The sequence below is a fragment of the Nothoprocta perdicaria genome, unplaced genomic scaffold (assembly GCF_003342845.1).
Source record: "Nothoprocta perdicaria isolate Ctin4 unplaced genomic scaffold, notPer1 scaffold_60, whole genome shotgun sequence".
NCBI classification, from domain to species: Eukaryota; Metazoa; Chordata; class Aves; order Tinamiformes; family Tinamidae; genus Nothoprocta; species Nothoprocta perdicaria.
Genome location: NW_020455866.1, coordinates 1,072,599 through 1,078,577, shown reverse-complemented (window position 1 = coordinate 1,078,577; position 5,979 = coordinate 1,072,599).

Genomic DNA, 5,979 nt, shown 5'->3' with positions numbered 1-5,979 from the left:
AGAGAAGAGAAGAGAAGAGAAGAGAAGAGAAGAGAAGAGAAGAGAAGAGAAGAGAAGAGAAGAGAAGAGAAGAGAAGAGAAGAGAAGAGAAGAGAAGATGTTTCCTTAAATCTTGCAGTGTTATTCAAGAGGTAAGTCCTGTCTACTCTCTGAAAGGAACTGTGCTCAGCCTTATCAAGGAAAAGCTTTTATACTCTGGTTTGCAGACTTGGTTGTTTTCCCTTCAGTCAGCTCCTGATTCCTATCTCTCTGGCCAGCCAAGTTTTATAACTTCCACTTCCTGTTAGGCTTGACTCAAGCCTCAAACCTGGCTGGGCATTCTGTGAAAGAAATGAGAGCCTCCAGTGACATCCGTGGGTGGTGGTTCAGCCCTGGATTCCTCACCCTCATCCCAGAAGCTTTCAGAAAGGTGCCTCAGAGCATCTACTTTAGAAAATGTATTTTCCTAAAATTAACCAGACTTTTTGTTTTTCCCATGGCTGAAGGAAGTCCCTGCTCAAAGCAGCTTAGGGACAACTTTGAAAAGGAACCCAATGTATTTTCTGCTTTCCTATGGAAGAGAAAAAAAAGTATTTCTTAGAGGCTTTTGGATGGCCTTTCTTTTCAGTGCCATCCCTGAATGAGCTTGTGGGGCACAGGCAGTCCAGTTCTGTTGTGCTCTGCTCTGCAGAGCCGTGAATAACCAATGAAATGATGGATGCTGCAGCCTGTCCTTATGTGCACAGACCCTTTGATGTCACTTCAAAGGGGATATTTGCAAAGGGACTTCAGGTATGGTGCTGTTAAATATGGCCGATCCCATCTCCACTGTTTAATGATTCAAACATTATTTCTTATAAGCAAACAGAGGCATTTTTTCATATTGTTGACACTGATCCTCTAGCTTAGCAAAGGGCACTCGTGCAACATATTCTGACTCAATTTATCATCTGCCCTAGGCATTCGTTCCACTTTTCTCATCATTAGGGAAGAAATAAAAGCCATTCGCTAATCCCCAAACCACTTTGTTCCTCTATGGCCCTTCAAAGAACAGGGCCCCTAAATGGCGATTAAGGACTCTGGAGACCTTTCTCAAGAGAGATTCCTTTCCTTCCCCATATCAGGCAGAAGAAATCAAATTTTTCAAGCTGGATAATGTTTTTTTAATTAATACCATGGGACTTAAAATAAAATAAAAAAAGATGATTATATGGGGCTTTTAACCTTTTTTATAGGCCTTTTATGTTGCCTTTAAATAAAACACAACTCCTTCTGCTTAGCTGGTGGGTTTAGGGTGAGGAGGTTGACTTGCTGGCTGGGGCAGAGATGATGGGAGCAAGGTGTGAGGCTAAGCTCTGTCTAGGCTCTGACTGAAGGAGAAGGAAGCSCCCTTCGCCCTCCTGCCCATGGCTCTTCGCACACTGCTGGGGACACTGCGAGCCCCCGGTCCTGAGGGGCAGGAGGCAGCTGGGCTCCGGCTCCAGCTCCGCCGCCGCCAGGCGCGGGACCTCCCGGCAAGGTCTGTGCCCCGGTGCAGAGCAGCTGCCTGCGCGCGGAGCCCCCCGACAGGATGTTCGCTGATGGACACAGAGCAACAGCACCAGCAGCTGTGACCAGCACAGGGCTTTCTGCCCCCTCCGTGCACGCTCAAGACTTTTCTGCACGGGAAAAATACAGGGAGAAATACTGGAACCTGCAGTCAAGGTGCTGGGAAAAGAGACCAGCAACAAACACCCGTCCCAGGAATGGGAGAAGCTGGAGACTTTTGTAGTGTACATCTTGCCTCAGCTGTTCAGTTTCCTTTCTTTTTCCTCCAGAAGAAATAATCCACATCCTGTTAATGCTGATTCAAGACATAACCTCTAACTACATAATTTCTCTCTCCTTTTCTCTCTTCCAGAATCAATGGCCACGTTTCTTATTTACCTCTTAGCACAGCAAAGCTTTTTTTTTCTCAAGAGAAAACAAGGGGATTCGSAGCAAGCTCTGGAGGGCAGAAATGAAATACCACATTTCCCCTCTTCAATGTGCTGGCTTCAAAAGCTCAGCACACAAGAGCACTGTGATGAGTCAGTAATGTCCGTGGAAGGAAAATAAYTGACATGGTTCTTCTCATGAAGATGGCTTTAGATCTGCTTCTTTTTTGAGCCTCCATCTCAGTGGACAGTGGGAAAAGGATATAAAAGCATATGAAGCTGTTCTTAGAAAGCCCTCTTTCTGATATTGATGAAACTCTGAGCGCTATTAAAAAAAGAAAATCACTTAGTCACTTTGCAGCTACGTGCAGCCCCCTGCAGCTGTAAGGGGGCTGCAGATCCGTGCAKGGCAGCGCAGGCCATCGAGGGCTCCCACAGAGCTCAGCCCAAGCACGCGGGATAATGATTGCCAAACTAGCCTGGGGAAGAAGACCAGGTGGTGTCTCTTGCACAAACCACTATGTGGTCCTCTTAATTCAAGCTTTCTGGTGTAAACCTGGAGTTTCTGGGTGCAAGTCAGGGGAGGCTCAACAGTGTTAACTGAGTAGACTCTGTCCCCTCAATTTTCCTCACCCCTGGAGAATTCATCTGTCATTGGGAAGGGGCAGAGATGGGTAATTAGCAGCGAAACAGGAAGGGAAAGGCAGCATTCAAAGCTGCCTGCCAACAGAAAGTGATCCCAGCCTCGTCTCCCAGGACTGTGTCTCCTGGGACAATTAGGGCCCAGCAATCCCGAGGAGGACTCGTTGTCGCGCCAGGCCCCCCATCCTCAGCCGCCGCTCTTGTCTGCCTGCTCTGCCTTGCTCGGGGGGCTGTAAGTCGCCAGCCCCAGATTAGGCCTTCTCTGGGGCGACGGGTCAACCAGTGGCCCTGTGATATTTTGGAAGATGGGCATTATAATGGGATGGCAGAAAAGTGTTTGAATGACGAGCTCTGCAGTGTCGAATAGGTTGACTTAGTGATAAGGAACAGAGCAAAATTCAGGGGCCGGTCCATTCTTCAGGGTGAATTCCTACGCAAGCCCCACTCTCATTTCACCCATATAAAACAAATCCAGTTTAACCTATTTCCAATGAGGTTAAAAGGGGTCATAAATCTGCGCCAGAGTTGAAGATCCACAGAAAAACCCGGCCTGCTCTCTTTTTACATCTGTTTCAGGTTCTCAAGCCTTATCTYGCTCAGCTGCCCTTGCTCTTTGTGGCGGCCACCAGACAAAAGTGCCTTTGCAGCCGGCTGAGTGGCAGGTATAGGGTGACGAGGCCGCCCGCGCGAGCCGGGTGCGCGCGCCCGCAAGGCCGGGGGGARAGCGGCGAGCGCTCCTGCCGCAGACGGCCCCCAAAGCCGGGCTGATTGACACCGTAAACCTATACAGAGGGGTTGTTTGAGGGGAGGCCGCCGGATTGACAGCGTAAATGTGCGACACACACAGCCCGTGAGAGAGGAGGCGGCCGGCGGGTGGGAGAGCGCCGGCTGAGCGCTGGTCACACGGAGATTGAATTACAGCTGAATTAGATCAGAGCTGTGGGAAACGGCACCTCCTAAACACACACACACACACAGCCGGGCGCCGGGGGGGAGGCGGGCAGCTGCGGGCATGGACGGGGGGACGGGGCGGCCGCGGCCGGCAGCGGCGTCGGGAGCATCCTCGGCGCCTGCGGCTCGCGGCGCTCGTCTGCAGGCAGCCCGGGAGGCTGCTCTGGGAGAAGAGTGGAAAATAAATAATAATCATAATAACAGAAAAAAAAGAGCTGGGGATGGGAAAGGCCAGCGTGCCAGGATTTTCRCCCCACAGCTGTAGGGGTCAGGCTCCAAAGGGGATTTTCCTGGCTTTAACCGATACCTTTTAAGATTTGCGGTTTTATAGCATTTCGCTAGCACTGTGGGGAAGAATCTTAATACCCTGCCGGCCTCCTCAGATACCATCCGCCCTCCTAATCCTTTTGATTTGCCATATACTCTGATGGCATTTCATGAACCTGCAGTATTAATGCCTCCGAGTTGAGGGTCAGGCTAGAGGGGGAGGCTTTAAAACAGGAACATTTTAAGCTCTATTGGAAAGGGCAAAAAGTCAGGTGGCTCCAAAAGGGCCTCGCACAGTGGGAGCAGCGGAAGCCTTTCCAGGAGACAGCAGGAAMGCGTTCGTTTCCCGCCTGGCGCTGTGTGGTGGGATGGGATGCCGCGCACCCGGCATGGCCTTCACGGGGCCATCAACGCCTATGTGCCAGCCCTCCTTGTCCTCAGCCCCTCTGTGGCAGCGCATTCTCCTTGCCTTGCCTTGCCTTGCCTGCCTTTGCACATCTCCTTTGGGGGTGGGTGAGTCGGGGTCAGAAAATGACCACAAGGATTTGTATCCAGAGACTTTTTTTTTTTTTTGCTATTAGTATTATGCAACCTACTTTTCAGGACAGTTCGTTTATTTGATTTTCCAGTGACTCCTGCTTTGTGTAATTCCTGCTCTGCCCAAGTCTGCTCCCAAACGCTGGCCAGTCCGTGTGGAATTTCTCCACCTTCAGGCTAATTCTCATCAAGGAAGCACAAGCTGAACAGCAGGACAGCGCTGGGCAGTGGAGCTGGGGCTCCACAGCCTCTGCACAAGCAGAGGGCAGGTTGCCCTCAGCCACGGGCAGGATTGGACCTGTACTTTGTAGCTTTTGGAATCTCTCAGATTTCCTGTTAGGCTGATGGGAGCAGCCCTGGCTGGAAACCAGAGTGGCTCTCTGTCTCTACCTCCCGCTCTTCCCTGGGGATTACCAGGCTGAACTAAATCCTTCCCTCTGCATTGGCAGTGCCTCACTTCCCCCTTGCAGCCTGCTCTGTCATCAYGGCTGACTGTAAAAGCAACGCTTATTTTCCATCTCTTTGGATGATCCCGGGCCTAGAAAGACCTCCTATGGAAAGTGTTCAAAATGACCTGGGTTACTCTGGCTGATGTGAGCCAGGGGTTAATGCAGTTATGCTGGCAAAGCTGCTGGGGTGCATGGCAGTGGAGGGAGCCACTGCTATAGCTGAGTCAGCCCAACCAAATGTAGGATCCCAATTCACAGCTCTCAGCACCATAGTTTCCAGTTGCTACATCCTCATCTTGATGAATAAGGGCATGGAACTGCATGTGGTCACACTTCAATGATCTTCTTTGCTGTCTGGTTTCTCACCAGCATGCTTTTACTCCCATTTCCAATATGTAGAACAGATAGAATCACTCCTTTCTGAGGGGGAAGAAGTTTTTTAAGGATACAAGGATATAGGCTGTGTTTGCCACGACCTCCTGAGCCCTGACTGATTTATTTACCAGTATAGACAGAGTCTAAGTACAACTAAGCCCAGAGCTCGATGCTTTAGAGCAGTGGTTTGTGCCTCCTGGTCCACAGGCAACTTGCCATATGACAAAATCTCTGACATTGCTTTTGGTCATAGGAAATGAATCCTCAAGACAGAGGGCAGCAGACTCTGCGAAGAACTGTGCCCCTTCCAGTGCATCTTTTGCTCCAGCTCCTTGTTCATGGGTCAGCCAAGGCAGGGGAAAGACAAATGAAGAGAGATGGATTTTTCTGTCTCCCTCGGCAGGAGAACTATGAGTTTCTTTTACTGTAAGAGGAGCTTTGAGACCTGGCTGCTGCAAGCCCCATCTGCATAAAATCTTTCTGCTTATCCTGAGCTCCTTGTAGRGTTTTCTGCTGTGTTATTTGTGGAGAAGGATACTTTTAATTTAGTCATTGTAGATATGGTTGTTCACTTTTAGAAAGAGTGTAAAAATTGTTCCAGAAGTTGTTGGTAGACAGGATACCAAAAATTCATGGTGTGGTTTTGATACTCATGCTGTATTATACTTACAAAATGAGAATGCCGAAGATGTGAGGGAAGAGTCTCCCATTTCTCTCCTTTCTAGCTCTGGTACCTACTCTAGGCACAGCCTTGTTCGGATATTGTCATTTCGCAGGGCCTAATCTTGCCTGAGGAGATAAGCCCCTATTTCCAGTGGTCATAGACCTGTGGGAGATCTACAGGTTTTATTTGCTCACTCTGC